The sequence below is a fragment of the Danio rerio genome, chromosome 9, assembly GCF_049306965.1.
Source record: "Danio rerio strain Tuebingen ecotype United States chromosome 9, GRCz12tu, whole genome shotgun sequence".
Taxonomy (NCBI): Eukaryota; Metazoa; Chordata; class Actinopteri; order Cypriniformes; family Danionidae; genus Danio; species Danio rerio.
The window spans coordinates 55025407-55042451 of NC_133184.1; the positions used below are offsets into that span (position 1 = coordinate 55025407).

The 17045-nt window shown below is 35.1% G+C and overlaps 2 protein-coding genes across 5 annotated transcripts in view; one reads left to right on the forward strand and one right to left on the reverse strand.

Moving 5' to 3' along the window:
• Nucleotides 1-17045, forward strand: part of nme9 (NME/NM23 family member 9) — a 462322-nt gene that overhangs the window by 350282 nt on the left and 94995 nt on the right. The window lies entirely within an intron of this gene.
• si:ch211-45c16.2 overlaps nucleotides 1-17045 on the reverse strand; it is a 142037-nt gene that overhangs the window by 65972 nt on the left and 59020 nt on the right. For 2 of the 4 annotated variants that reach the window (XM_021472209.3, XM_021472207.3), the window contains exon 2: nucleotides 12727-12803. The gene's annotated coding sequence lies outside the window, so the exon portion shown is untranslated. Of the gene's footprint in view, nucleotides 1-2965; nucleotides 3064-12726; nucleotides 12804-17045 lie in introns of those variants that run through there. The other 2 variants (XM_073913295.1, XM_021472208.3) reach the window with 1 other exon arrangement.

Sequence of the window (17045 nt, forward strand, 5' to 3'; positions counted from 1 at the left end):
AACATTTTAAATAGAATAAAAATGTAAAATAAATAGAACTGGACTGTTGTGCTCTATTAGAATACTTTATGAACAAACACCGCAGAAGGAAGCAAAGAATGAGAAGATAAAATGAAGAGCAAGAAAACACTTGAGCTTAGGTCTGAAGAGAAAAATCCCAGAGAGACAACAAAGAGACTCCATCTGACCAGCTGCTCTCCTCTAAAACACACACACACACACACACACACACACACACACACACACACACACACACACACTATAATGACACAACGTATGACACGACTTCAGATTACAGCCACTTCCAGCTCCTTTCTCTCATCTCCCTCTTCGCTTTTAAAGCTGTGACACATAATCAATACTTTACATTGGCACTTCCATTAGCTGCTGCGGACCGAACACACACGCACACGCACTCTTGTTTTATATTCCATCTGTAAAGCTCTTGTATTAGTCTCTATGAGTAGTTCCCAGGAGCCTCTCTGTCTTTGTTGTTTTAAACCACTGTCCTGCTCACCAGAGCTTATATAAACCTGCTCAGATGTAAACTTATATAGAAACTGAGCTGCTCTCGACCAGCTGAGAAACAGATGGACAACAATTCATAATATAATATAATATAATATAATATAATATAATATAATATAATATAATATAATATAATATAATATAATATAATATAATAATGTTTTATTCTAAAATATTAGTTTAATATAATAAGATATAATTCATATATATTACATTTATTTTATTTATTTTAAGAAATTATATTAATACAAATACTAGTAAATCAAATCAAATATAATATAAGATAATCCTATTTAAAATTATATTACTGATATATTATTTATGCAAGATACAAAATTTTAAATAACATATTTTGTATTACTTAGAAATTTATTGTTTAAAACTATAAAAGTTATTATTATTATTATTATTATTATTATTATTATTATTATTATTACATATTATAAGAAATACAGTTCAGAAATATATAATTGTAAACAAATATTATACATTACATACATATTATTATATTAAAAGTATATAATATAATTCTATACAACAAAAAACAACAACAACATTAAGTTTTGTTTGCAATAATAATGAACTTTGAAAATATACGAAGTCACAAAATTTGTAGAAGGAAGGAAGAAAGAAAGGAAGGAAAGAAAAGAACAAGAAAAAGAAAGGCAAGTGAAAGGGAAAGGGAAAAGAAAGGTAAGGGAAGGAAAGGGAAAGGGAAGGAAAACAAAGAAAAAGAAAGAAAAAGGAAGGGAAGGAAAAGGAAAAAATGGAAAAGAAAGGAAAAGAAAAAAGAAATAAAGGAAAAGGAAGGGAAATGGGAAAAGAAGGGAAGGAAGGGTAAAAGAAAAAGGAAAGAAAACAAATGGAAGGAAGAGAACAACAAGTTGTTATCTTAAAAGGAAATGGAAGGAAAGGGAAGAAAAAAAGGAAGGGAAGGAAAAGGAAGGGAAAGGAAAGGAAAAGAAAAAGGTAAGGAATAAGAAAAAGAAAGGGGAAGGAGGGGAAGAGAAAGAAAAGGGAAATGGAAAAGGAGGAAATGAAAGGAAGGAAAGTTAATGGGAAGGGAAAAGGAAAGAGAGGAAATGAAATGGAAGGAAAAGAAATGGAAGGAAATGGAAGAGAAAGAAAGGAAAAGGAAAGGAAAGAAACGGAAGGGAAAATAAAAGAAAATGGAAGGGAAAAGGAAAGGAAAAGAAATTAAATAGAAGGGAAGGGAAATGAAAAGAAAAAGGAAAGATAAGAAAAAGGAAGGAAAAGGAAGGGGAGGGAAAGGAAAAGAAAATGGACAGATAAGGAAAAGGTAGGGAAGGAACAGAAGGGAAAATGAAAGAAAAGAAAGGAAAGGTAAATGGAAGGGATGGGAAAGGAAAGGGAAGAGAAAGAAAGGGGAAAGGAAATGGAAAGGGAAGGGAAAAGGAAAAGAAAGTAAAGGAAAAAGAAAGAAAAAAGAAAGGAAAGGGTAATGGAAGGGAAGGGAAAGGGAGGAGAAAAGGAAAGAAAAGGAATGAAAAGGAAGCAAAGGGAAAGTAAAGTAAGGGAAAGGGGGAGGGGAAAGGAATGAAACAAAATGTAAGGAAAGGAAGGAGTCAAATAATGTTTTATTAACTGAACTGGTACCATGAACCATGACATGTTACTATTATTAGCAGCAACTACAGAAATGTTGGCATTGTGACAAAACCCAAATCAAGTTACCCTGTTCTTAAGTTATTCATTTTATTATTATTTTATGTTACTAATTTGACAGTTTCAAGCATTATAATTCCACAAAGCATTCATACACACAGTGTATGCATCCACTACTTTCCAAACAAGGCACAACCAATCAGAACTCAGGATCTGAATGATGCGCGTCACCGTTTACTCGCTGACTTGCATCAATCAAACACCAAACAGGAGCAGATGTAGTTTAGCAAGCATTGAACAGACATTATCCGGCGAGTGTTTAACATGAATCATTCTAGTTAAATTATCAAGCAGAAATAACTAAACTGCCATTTAATAGAGACAATGTAAAGTAAAATACTCCTTTAATTAAAGATCTCAATCACAATGAGAGCCCTTGACAAGCCGACCAACACAAAAGAAATGGAAAGAGACATTTTTAAAATGCATGACATGCGATTCCCCCGAGACGAGTCATTCAGTTGCGTGCGCATGTGTGTGAGTGTGTGTGTGTCTGTTGGCTCCTCCATCTGTCCTTCAACAGAGGGCAGCGAGACGGAGAATCGCAGCATCAAACAGCAGACAAACACAGCTCGAATGCGCATCACAAACACAAGCAAGGTAGTCATTCAACCACATCAGATACACACACACTCATACAAGAGAGAAAAATCACACAGAGATTTGACAAATAGAGATAGAGAGAAAGACAAATGTAATGTTGAAGCCCAACACAAGAATGCAGACGCGGCGCTGCGGTGCATTTACTCACAGCTGACGGGACTGCCATGCATGATCCTCCTGAAGCAGAGAAACAGCTGAATAACACAGCCAGACCAACACCAGAGAGGGAGGGAGAGAGAGAGAGAGAGCTCTGCATGGTTTGAGTGGGCGGCAGTGGAGCTGCTCACGTCACACTTTTCATGAATGAAGGGGGCTGATGACGCAGATACAATGCAGAGAGCCTCGGTGCGCGCACACACACACACACACACGGAGAGAGAGAGAGAGACACAGAATGTGGCAGCGAATTTTAACACGGGACGCAGGAGTCTAATGCATCTCAGCGGTGCTTGTGCATCAGCCTAAATTTAAATAGGTCACCTTTTGTATTTGTTAAAAATGTTTGGTGATCAATCAGATACATCTGACATCAAAAATATGATTATTAAGTGAATTTTATATTCTGCTAATGTTTAAAAGGGCAAGGAAATTTTTACAGTATGTCCTATAATATTTTTTCTTCTGGAGAAAGTCTGATTTATTTTTGTTTGGCTAGAATAAAAGCAGTTTTCTATTTTTTTTTTAGAATAAGTTTAAGGTCACAGTAAATGTGGAGGGGGCCTTACAATATTTTCCGGTGGGAAAAGGGGGTCTCAGAAAAAGAAAGGTTGGAAACCACTGGTCTACAGAACAATGTTCCCAATGACTTGCCTAATTAACCTAGTTAAGCCTTTAAATGTCACCAAGCTGAATACTAGTGTCTTGAAGAATATCTAGTTAAATATTATTCACTGTCATCATGGCAAAGATAAAATAAATCAGTTATTAGAAATGAGTTATTAAAACTATTATGTTTAGAAATGTGTTGAAGTCTGCTCTTTGTTAAACAGAAATTGAGGGGGGGGGATAAACAGGGGGGCTAATAATTCTGATTTCAAATCAATATAAACTACCAATAGGTAGGTAGATAGCCTATGTAAGTAAGTAAGGAAGTGGGTAAGGATGGATGGAAGTCAGTAAGGATGGAAGTAAAGATTAATGCAAGTAAGGATGGATGAAAGTAAGGATGGATTGATGGATGGAAGTAAAGATGGATGCATGTAAGGATGGATGGAAGGATGGATGAAAGTAAGGATGGATTGATGGATGGATGGATAGAAGGATGGATTGAAGTAAAGATGGATGCAAGTAAGGAAGGATGAAAAGATGGAGGGAAGTAAGGATGGATGGATGGAATCAAGGATGGATGGATAGAAGTAAAGATGGATGGGAATAAGGATGAAAGTAGGGATGGACGAAAGTAAGGATGAATGATGGAATCAAGGATGGATGGATGGAAGTAAAGATATATAGAAATAAGGATGGATGAAAGTAAGGATGGATGGATGGATGAAAGTAAGGATGGATGGATGGATGGATGAAAGTAAGGATGGATGGATGAAAGTAAGTAAGGATGGATGGAGGGATGGATGAAAGTAAGGATGGATGGATGAAAGTAAGGATGGATGGAAGTAAAGATGGATGAAAGTAAAGATGGATGAAAGTAAGAATGGATGAATGAAAGTAAGGATGGAGAGAAGTAAAGATGGGTGGAAACATGGATGAAAGTAAGAATGGATGGATGGATACAAGTAAGGATAGATGGATGGATGCAAGTAAGTAAGGATGGATGCAAGTAAGTAAGGATGGATGCAAGTAAGTAAGGATGGATGGAAAGAAGTAAGGATGGATGCAAGTAAGGATGGATGGATCTACGGATAGAAGTAAGTAAAGAAGCAAGCTTGGATGCATGGATGGATGGAAGGATATGTAATGCATCTGTTTCTCTACATTTCTAATTTTTAACAATTTCTAATCGTTTTAATTTCTTAAAATAAAAGAAAACAATAATACTTTGGAGACTCATGGTAATAATAAAGGAAACAGCTCATTTAACTGAATAAAAAAATATGCAAGTACAGGGGCCAATTTAAACAGTCCCTTATTTCTCGATAAACATTTATATTTCACAAATACTTTATTACATCACAGCTGCTTCTCACTTAGGGCTGTTTATGCTAATGAGGAAGAGATCACTAGTGGGCAGGGCTTTCCCACTCTGACTCTGATGACATGTTTTATCAAGCGGGATTATAAAAAATAAAATTAATCATATCTATTCATTTTAGAAGCTGGATATATTTACACACTGCTGCCACACAACTGTGTTTAAACCCCTTATGGGAGTGATTTTTGCATAATAGGCCCCTTTTAAGTATTTAATTCAATAACAATGAATCGCAGTGAACACATTGTGGGTTTGATTCTCAGAAAATGCATGAACTGCATGTAACAAACATAAGTCACTTTGGATAAAAACATCTATGTAAGGTTGCGGATTATCAAAAAAACTAACATTAACCAGAAAAATAAAGGTGATTGGTATCTGGTGTATTCGCAAACACGTTGGTTTGCATGTGCATCTCATTCACTTCTGCATGCTTTGACCATGTGACTGAAGGAATTCTGTAGTGCATTTGTACATTCACTGCTATTTTTAACCCAAATCCCATCCCATATAAACACATTAAGTCCCGTTCAAACAGAAGCCAGACGAATAACTCTCCAAACTGACGTCAGCATCACCTCTAATTCTGCATTTAAAGCCCAGCAGACACTGAAAGTCGAGTGAAAAGCTGCTCTAAAGCCCATATTTGGCTTAATAATCCAAGGTTGAGTCTAAAGAAGCTGTAAACAACAATAATAGTAAACTAATATCAGGTTCAGTGAATGAACACAGTGACCCTTTCCCACTTTTTAATTCTGCTTACAACTTAAATCGAGATACAACTTTGTCAGTCGTTATCACACTGCTGTCTGAAATACTCGATTTGGATTGGCCAGTTGTGGCATAACAAGGTATGTTATTCTGAGATAGCAACTGCCGAACAACACAGACACATCTAGGAACAGAGAATCACATTGATTGTCAGTGAATACATTAAAATCCATATATTTATATCCACATTCATATGTTTCGGCTTGTCTGTCATGCATCTTTTTTACTGTATGAAAACCAGAAAAACATACAAGACTGTGAACCTAATGAGGGAAAAAACTACAATCACAAAGCAGGCGTTCCTGTACTTTTTAGCCAGCGACCCCCAAAATAACAAAGCCAGTGACTCACAAACGCCAATATCTTCTGAGGTATGTTATACATACAGGAACCTGGCATTCAATGGTGCACACACACAAATAGACCCAAGTATATTCTTTGTTTAATTTTTTTTTAAATGTATGTCAGTGCTGAAAATGTGCCAGAAAGATTAACCTGGTGTTATAAAATCAATCTCCTGCATCTAAAACTATTGCTGTGTCTTTAATATAATGTAATTACCCCAGTTTAAGCAATCCAATAGAACTAGTAACTATAAGCTACTACAGTAACTATAAACAGTAGTATATAATAACTATAACTAGGGGTGTAACGATTTATCGTTGTACGATCTATTGCGATGCAAAAATGTCACAATATGCATCGTGGCATTATGACGATTTGATTACGATATGACGTCCGTTTTCTCTTATTGGTTGAGCTGTTTGCACGTGAGCTACGTTCCACCTGCTGTCGCACGTGAGTTCAGATTGCAGCAGCAGTAATGTTAGCAGACCAAGATGAGTGGAGCTGATATAGAGGATGGCCCATTCTCTCAAAATCAGACGTCTGGCAACATTTCGGTTGTACAGTCATTGCTTTAGACTCGTCCGCTTTTTGACATGCATACTGGGTCAAACATCCTAAGTTTTAAAGTCTTCACAGTGATTTACTTACTTTGCACAGCGACAGGGATACCTCCTAATGGTGTTGAAAGAGTCACATACTGTATTTATAAGGTACAATTCACCCTAAAATATCATTCTGTCTTCATATAATGATGTATTGGCGGATGCAAAATCACACATGACGTGAGCTGACCGTGAGGGCGGACTATGAAAGACGCGCGTATGGCAAGCCGTTTTAGCATTTAAACTCTTGTTCTGACTATCCATAAATATATTTAGAGATATCTCTAATTATATTTTGACTAGTCATAATTATAATTCAACAAGTCAGCATGACAATTAGAGATATCTGCAATTACAATTGTACTAGTACGAAATCAGATTGGAGATATCTGCAAATATATTATGACTAGTCATTTTCCTCCATTGACTTCCATTGAAAAATATTTGCAGATATCTCTAAATGAGTTTTGACTAGTCACAATTGTAATTAGAGATATCTCTAAATGAATTGATTTAAATATGAATTAAATACCTGGAAATGTGGATTTTTTTTGCAAACACAAAAAAACGCAAGTGACCAAGCAAAGCCTTAAGCTCTTACTGTTAAATTCAATTGAATAGAAAGTTTTTTTTTTTTTTTTGGCCTTTACTTAAATTGTTCCTTAATTTTGTCTCTGTCATTTCAATAATATATTTTAAGAAGTTTTTTAATTGTTTTATTTTCCAGAGACAGGCCTGTTTAATTTATTTTCTTAAAGAAGGTTCAGTTTAACAAGTTGAAACAAAAGAAATACATAAAAAATAGTCTACTTGTTAAAATTTGCATTTCAGTTTAATTTTCAATTTTTATTCCAAATATTGTGATACATATCGAATCGTGAACATTATATCGTGATACACATTGTATCGTTAGCTGAGTGTATCGTTACACCCCTAACTATAACTATAGTTACTTAAATATATTCTCTTCAGTAGGTTATGGATAAACTATGTTAATTCTTACCCCCCCCCCCTTCACCCACTTCATTCATTGTCCCATGACCCCTCGGGGGGGTCCCGACCCCCACTTTGAGAACCACTGACTTAAAGGACTGCCAATCTAATTTAAAATAAAATAAATATAAAGCTATTTAGTCTATATAAAGTTGGAATAATAGATTTTAAATTGAGTGCAATATGTATATATAAATATTTAACTACAACCCCAAATCAGAAAAAGTTGTGACTATAAAACACAAATAATAAAGAAAGTAGCGATTTATAAATGTACTTTGACTTGTATTTCAATGCAGACAATACAACAAACATTATTGAATGTGTTCCTCATGATTGTTATTTTTAAATTTTTTTATTAATAGGTATTCCAATTTGGGTCTTGCAACACATACAAAAAATACTTTGTGATGTTGCTGTTCCTTTTCACAACACTTAAAAGACGTTTAGGGACTGAAGACACCAAGTGATGACGAGTTTCAGGTGTCATCCTGCAAACATGTCCTAATGTGGGCAACGGTACGGGGCTTTCGTTGTCGCATTTTAAAAATGTTCCAGCGTTCTCTATTAGAGATGGGTCGGGACTGCAGACAGGCCAGTCAAGTTACCTTTGCCAAGGGCACTGACACAACCTCATACCATAACAGACACTGGCTTCTGGACTTGTTGCTGGTAACAGTCTGGATGATCCTTTTCTTCTTTGGTTCAGAGCACATAGCATCCATTGCTCCCATCAAACACCTGAAATACTGATTCATCTGACCACAGTACACGTCCACTGTGAGATGGTCCATCCCAGATGCCTTCAAGCTCAGAGAAGTCAACAGCGCTTCTGGACACTGTTAACATAGGGCTTGCTTTTGGCACTTGACAAAGGTTTGCCAAAGTAGCCCTGAGCCCATGGGGTGATATGGCTGGTGGATTCTTAATGCAGTGCCGCCTGAGGGATCGGAGATCACGGTTGTTCAGCTTAGGCTTGCACTCTTGTCCTTTACACACTGAAATTCCTCCAGATTCCTAGAATCTTTTAATGACGTTCTGCACTGTTGAAAGTGAAATATCCAAATGCCTTTCAATTTTCCTTGAGGCACATTGTTTTTAATCATTTTGAAACTTTTTCTCATGTATTTGTTGGCAAACTACTCCGACCATCTTTTCTCCTAAAGGACTAGACCTTTCTTGGATGCTGCTTTTGTACCAAATCATAATTAAAATCACCTGGGCCCGGTTTTTCAAAAGTAATCCACTAGGATTTTGGATAAGGGATTGGATCAAATCTTGAAAATGGGTTTTTCAAAAGAAAAAACGGATTACGTAATCGGATTAGATCACATAATCCAATCTTGGTTTTGATCCAGATCAAACCTTTAGTTTGGGTTTTTCAGACCTTTTTTGTAGGATCTGGATCACTTTGATCCAAAAAACCTGGATTAAACTGATCCCATCAGAAGGGTGGATTTAGCGTGGATTTCATGCCTAAAATGTAAAGAAAACTTAAAAAATGTTAAAAAAAGATATACTATTTATTCATAAGGTTTTAATTTTATTTGTTCATCTGTCAGGTTATAGTGATTATTGGCTTTAACGTATTCAGCCTTTCAGTATAGGCCTACAGCAAAGTAGAAAGAGTTTGGCCTCATAAAATAATCCCCCAAACAGCTGTGAAAACTGACCAAAAACAATTAATTTTATTCTGACACTAATTGATATATATATTCATCACAATGGAAAATATTTTTCTTTTTAGAATATTTTTTAGTGATGCATGCAATGATTACAAAATAAACAAAAAATGCAAAGAATGGCAATGACTGATTTTTGAAATCTCTTTCAACAATTGCAAAAAGAGACTGAAAGGGCAGAAGCACAGCTTCATCTGGCAGAGAAACAACTGAATCTGACCAAACTGCAGCAAACCAAGGCCAATAACTTGAGATCCGCCTCCTAAAGGATACGCTCAGACAAGCTGCTCTCTCCACATCAGATGAGGAAGTCTGAACTCATTGTGGAGTTTTTGACATTAAGTCTTTTTTTTATTTACATCTATATTTGAAACATTTTATAAATATTGTCAATGTACAGTGTTGTAGGTCTCAGATGAGCGGACTGCAGGAAGAGGATGGGGTGGGCTTTTTCTTGTTTTTATTATTTATTATTATTATTAAGTTAATATTTATTACATTTTCTTAGTTTTCATTTTAAAAAAATAAAGTTAAATTGACCCCACGCTGGCTAGTCTACTTGTTGCTCTTCACATATCTATAGTTCTACATTGTGATTTCCTATCCTGTTTGAGCACTGGTAATCCAGATTTAGTGATCCTGAAAAGTTCCTATCCGGATCAGATTGATCCAATTCGATGTTGCTTTGAAAAACTGGCTCAAAAAGTAAGCTGGATTACGTGATCACGGATCGCAAAAACAGAATTACTAAATCTGGATCAATTTGATCTGGATTAAACCTTTTGAAAAACCGGGCCCAGTTGACATCAAATCACATCTATATTTCACCAATTCACCAGATTACTAGCCCTAAACTGCTCCTGTCACAACTTGTTTTGGAGTGTGTTGCAGGTCTGAATGTCAGGAAAGGATGTATATTTACAAATGAAATAAAGTTGACCGGACAAAACATGAAATAGTTTGTGTTCATATTGTCTGTGAAGAAATACAAGTCAAAGCATTTGTCTTTTTTTTTTGTGTTCTGTCCCAACTTTTTTTCTGATTGGGGGTTGTATTTGTAAAGCATAGTAATGCTTGCTTGTGTCATTTGCTGTGATGATATGGGAGTAGGAGGGGCTAAAGATCTCTTTTGGCACACCTTGTGACTCTGATTGGTGGAATGTTCTGTAAAGCATTATGGGTGATGTAGTTTTTCACATTTGATTACTGAACTTGATCGTTTCAACATAAGCATATAAAAAGGCTTTACACAGCTAATTATCAACGTCAGAGCTCATAACATGTCTGTTTATAAGAGTTTATCAGTATGATTTTTGCTGGCAGAACATGAAATTTGTGGTGTATTACCTTGAATTCAGAGCCTGTATTTCGATCTAAAAAGGTGTAACAGTTTGCCAAGCAAATCTAAACCCCCATCCAGTTTATGCTGAACCACAGCACAGAAGTACAAGCAGAACAACAGAAACTTCCACTGGCTCAGGCCTTTCCTTCATTTATCCCAGCCTGTGCAAAGCAAAGCATGCTGGGTATGCAAAAAAATAAAATAAAAATAAATAAATAAAAACGCCCAGCATGAGGAGCAAACAGAAGCAGCATGTAGAGCTACACACCAGCAAGTAACTGTATTGAAGTGGCCTAGTTTAGTAAGACAGGAAAAGTAAAACGGTTAAATATACACTCCTACAATTTGATTTTGCTGCTTTTTCTACTTAGTTGATTACATTTGACAGTTTAATAATAATATTAATAATAATTCCTTACAATTTTATAGCAATTTTAATGGACACTGAAAGCTCTTTACACATTTTTGGGGGAATGTCCTCATCTACCATCGGTGTGCAGCATTCACCTCTGCTGTGACAGCAGCCATATTGCGCCAGACCACACACCACACACCAGCTGATTGGTGAAGAGGAGACAGTGTGATGTAGCCAGTTATGATATAGGGGGGGTTAGGAGGCCATGATGGACAGAGGACAGTGGGCAAATATTGCCAGAATGCTGGGGTTAAACCCCTACTCTTTTCAAAGGACATCCTGGGATTTTTAATGACCACAGAGAGTCAGGACCTCAGTTTAACGTCTCATCCGATTGACGACGCTTCCTGAGCACACTGTAAAAAATCCAACTTACAAATTGGTAACTCAGATTAAAATCGTAAGTTACGTGGACATATTTTTGTGATCAGAGTTGAATTTACTGATAAAAATTATTTAACGGCATGCTTGGAACTGTTTGTTTAATGAAAGTAAAAAATTCAGCTGAGGAGTCTTTAAATTTTGATTCCTTCATTTAAGCGTTTTAGTAAAAAAATTAAAAGTTGAGTTAACTTCGAATTTTAAAGCAACTGGCTGCAAAGAATTTAAGCTTTAGTGGTTGAAGTTGTGCCAAATTATTTCGTAAAATATACTTGACTTAAACCAGCCTTTTCAGTCAACTTAAAAAAAATTATTAAGCACAACTTCAACCAGTAAAGCTTAAAAGACACAAAGTTTATTTGCAGCTGGTTGCTTTAAATTTTCAAGTTAACTCAACTTTTTATTTTTTACAGTGCAGTAAAGAGTCCCCTTCACCATACTGGGGCATTAGGACTCACACAGACTGCAGGTTGAGCGCCCACTGCTGGCCTCACTAACACCACAACTGGCAGCAACCTAGCCTTCCCTTGTTGTCTCCCACCGACCAGGTGCAGCCCTGCTTAGCTTCACGCACCTGTCAGTCAATCAGCATGTCACTCTAAAGGGTTAAACAAATAACACAGCACAACTACGATGACAAAAAAGTTTAATTCACTTACCTTTTAACATGTTTAAGTGCGATTATAACCCGCTATTAAAAAAACAACAACAACAACTGAATGTTTTGAATGAGAAGCTGTAATGTAGCCAAGACGGGATGAATTTTGGTGTGGCGCCCCGCCATGGAAGAATAAATGTAGCGGAAACCATGAAATATGTTTTAATTATTAATAAATTCATTTTATTATTTAACATGTTAAAATTTATATAAATAAAATAAATAAAATAATGTGTATAAAATTTAAAATTGAATTGCAATAAAGCATCAAAGACCTTGACTCAATTTCAATACATTTTGGAGTATTCTTCACAATGTTCACTCAGAAATGGCTTGAAAATTTTACAAAGGATTCCAAAGAAAACTTTATACTACTCTGGATAAAATGTAAAACAAAGAAAGACACTTTGTACTTTCTTTTAAAATATCCGCTGAAAAGGCTGTTCCTCCAGTTGAGTTTATTCTGCATCATCATATTTCAGTGTATGAAAATACACTGAATATTATATTAATATATTAATATGTCATGCTGCATATTAATAATAATAGCAATAAAGCTCAGAGTTTTTACCTCCAGAGAAGTTGAGGCTCATTTCCTGAGATGCTTCTGATGACCCGAGTGCAACGTATCTGCGGCTTTCTTCACACCTGTAAATAATAAATACAGATGGTCAGAGTTCAGAGGTCACGAGGTCAGTAATCAGACGCGGCCATCGCACTTTCCGAAGGAAAAAGCAAAAAACTGAGCCAGAGCAACTGCATGAAGATTTCTAAAATCATCCTGGCCTCAAATATAGTTCAAGTTAAAGAGACTGCAAAAGGCTGAAATAGCATGAATGCCATTGAAACAGGAATGCAAAAAAACTCAGTGGATTCCCTGAAAACACACATGCATTCATACACACACACGCACACACACAGACAGAATCTCTCGACTGCAATCAATTATTTAGGAGAAAATGTGTGAAATCTCCTCTGTAACCGTGATCGCATTTAAAAATTCAGTAGGTTTGTGGATCAAAGTCCTTCTTCCAAAACAGGACGGACAAGATGCACCATATGCGCAGGTTTGAGGAGAAAAGGGAAATGTTTTAGCAGCTCTTACTGTCACAAATCTAGGTTACAGAGCTGGAAAATGTCATGATGTCATATGATGTTTCCTGTTAAATATTAAAGGCTGAATAAGTTATTAAAATGAATAATTATTAAATTTAAATTGTGCTCTTGTATTTGTAGTGCAAAATAATTAATGCTTAGGACAATGTTTAAACTAATACAATAAAAAAAAATCATATTAGCATACACCGGTAACAATTTTTGTGAATTACACATGCTTTACCGTAGGACATTAATGGTGGAATGTTAGTGTATTTTAAATGTGAAAATGACAATATATTGTACAGTGAAGATTAGGGGTGCAACGATTCAATCTACTCACGGTTAGGTATGCATCACTGTTTCAATACGATACAGTATGTGCTACATTTAGAAAAAAAAGGCTTTTCTGAAAAATTCTGAACACTTGCAATGCTGAACGAGGAAACATGATATAAACAATAAAAACAACAGAAATGTACTGTAAATCAACTGACATTAAATTACAGAAATGTACTGTAAAACAACGGACATCAAATTACAGAAAATTACTGTAAAACAACGGACATTAAACTACAGAAGTGTACTATAAAACAACGGACATTAAATTACAGAAAATTACTGTAAAACAACGGACATTAAATTACAGAAATGTACTGTAAAACAACGGACATTAAATTACAGAAAATTACTGTAAAACAACGGACATTAAATTACAGAAATGTACTGTAAAACAACGGACATTAAATTACAGAAAATTACTGTAAAACAACGGACATTAAATTACAGAAATGTACTGTAAAAGAACTGCCATTAAATTACAGAAATTTGCTGTAAAACAACAGCCATAACATTACAGAAATTTACTTAAGTTTAGAATTTCTGGTAAATTTTTCAGCTGCCGTAAATAAACCGTAATTTTTTTTTTTTTTACAGTGTAGCTTCAAATGATACAATACATGTTTGTTTGTTTGTTTGTTTGTATACAACTCGATGGGAAATTTTCTAATATTTATGTATTTTCCAATACATAACACACATTAGAAAATTGAAAATAAAATAAAAAAAGGTTTAGCATATTAAAATCAAATTACTGATCATCTGATTCCTCCGCGAACCACAGTTTAAAACTTAATCTGTTAGGTTAAATTCAGCCCATAACAATTGTTTGTAACCACTTACTGTAAAAAATTAAAATAAAAACTGTAAATTCCATGAATATTTTTTTTCAGTGGTTTATTAAAAATAAGGGGATAAAAATGATTATTTCGCTGAGTGTGCATGTGCTGCTGTGTTTCTGAACTGTGAGTTCTCTCTTCATACTCCATGGCCTGTTAAACAGAGGTTCAGCTGGTAAACGGGTGGAAATAAAGGAGAATATTTTGTGGGTGTCTAAAGGGACAAACTAATGACAGCTGCTCGTGTCCGGATCATTAAATGTCAGACCTCTGGGGTGTATGTGTGTGTGTGTGTGTGTGTGTGTGTCTGTCTGTCCCGCCTCCTCAAACACACCCTGCAGACGCCCCACACGGGGACAAAGAGCCACCTCATTCACACCCCTTTCTGGACAATTAAAGCGTGACAGTCCACACACACACATATACATACACACGCTTCACGCACGGCTGAACTCAGACTTCAATATCAGCAGAGGAATTGTAAATGAAGATTATAAACATTTTGTTAAATAAAAAAACAAAGGCTCAGCTGGTGTGATTGAGGATAGAGGTGTTCACATCTGCCCTAAATAATGAAGAAATAGCTGATGTTTCAGCCCACGATAAGAAAATCATATTAAAACTGTATTAATCTTGCAGGAAAAAACATCTTTAATTTACATTTAATTTCTTGCATGTATATTTTTTAATATTTAAGAAAAAATATACATTTTAGGCGAAATAAATCATATTTAATTATTTAATCCATCCAAATGTTTTAATTTAAAAAAAAAAAGAATAAATTATATTTATTTTAAGAAAAATAACACTTCTTTTCAGACTTTGACAATTTTTAAAACAATTCAGTAATTTGTTTTTACTTTTAAGGAAAATTATTGTACAATGATTACCAGAGGTGGGACCAAGTCATTGTTTGGCAAGTCACAAGTAAGTCTCAATTCATTGCCCTCAAGTCCCGAGTCAAGTCCCGAGTCAAGACAGGCAAGTCCCGAGTCAAAGGCAACAAGTCTCAAGTCAAGTCCAAAGTCCTGCAGTTTGATTTTCGAGTCTTTTCAAGTCTTTTTAACAGAAAAATAAAATTTAAACAGATTATGTATGGGTGTAAGATCTGTATTTATTAAAAAAACCTTTTTTTTAATGAAAGAACATTGCTTAGATATATAAAGATACAAATGTAATTTTCTGAAAAAGTGCTAAACAGTCCTGCGTCTCGTCTACACAGCCTATTGCACAAGAATGAGTTCCACCAAAAAAAGAGTGCATTTTGCCTCACATCACACAGAAATTGCAGGTCTACTGCTGTCTAGTTCATTAAGTTTAGTTGTGCTATGTTATGTCTTCAGTGATCAACTTGTGATTAACTAAAACTACATAAACAACCTCAATGAGGCAGCAGTAGACCAACAACTCCTGTATGCTGCAAAGTAAAATTGAGTGAAATTGGTATTTTGTCAATTGAATCTCGTGTGTGCTAAAGAGATGGAGATGCAAATCTGTCTAGCAGCAATGTAAAATGGTAGCACATATTCTAAATGAAGTAGGCTACTTTATACAAACAATAACATTGTTTTCTTCACATAACAATGAAGAACTTTGCTCTCTACCTTGTGTGATGCTCCTGCACTGATTTCCTCTGTGGACAAAACTGCTTGCGAGCTCTTAAATATACGCTGCTCACGCGCAAATTTTCTCGCTCTCAAATATGCACTGCTCACGCACACATTCTCCTGCGCGCTCTCAGAGATTATATGCAGAATTTGTGTCTTGTGTTTCCTCTTCCTTTTGTGCTTTTTGATATGATTTATATTGAGGCACTATTTATTAACAATAACCAAAATACTAAAATAGACTTACATATTAAATTTTTTATCTAATAAACCATAACATTTTGGCTGTATGTTATATGATGAGATATTTCCAGTTTCAAACACTTAAAGACAGAGAATAGATGTTGGATGTAAAGAATGCATTTTGTTTTACAAACATTTATTAAACATTCAAAAGGTTCACCATACTAATCAAATAAAAAACATTTAAACAAAAATATAACTAACGCAAGCAGAAATGTAACTGTGATAAAAATAAAGAAAAACTTGATTAGGTATTATAGCCTACTGTACTATTCACTCTTTAAATAAATCTCACTATCAATCCCATTTTATCATGGCAACTAAAATAAAGTGAACACGTCTCTGCTGTCTTCCACATTATTGATGAGATTGTGGAGGACATTTTCCATGTCATCCTCTTCATTTTGAGGAAAAGCTGTTCCACAGGGCCCCTGAGCACATCTATTGGCATGGACAGGGTTTTGAACAGTACTATAGTAAAGTACTTTAATTAATCTGTTGGGGTCATATTATAGTTGCTATGGTAACACAAGTGTAATATAAACAAATGACCCAGTGCTGTAGTTTTTTTACAGTATTGGGTATATTATACTACAATTCACCACACTTTACTGTAGTAAAACTACACTCTGTATTTAATTTTATTAGTTCACTATTCTTAATACTACAGTATGCTGAAGCATTCATTAACAACTTGTAAATAATACTAGGCTTAAACATAGGCAGTATACCTAACTCTCAAAAACACTAGTATTTATTATAGAATT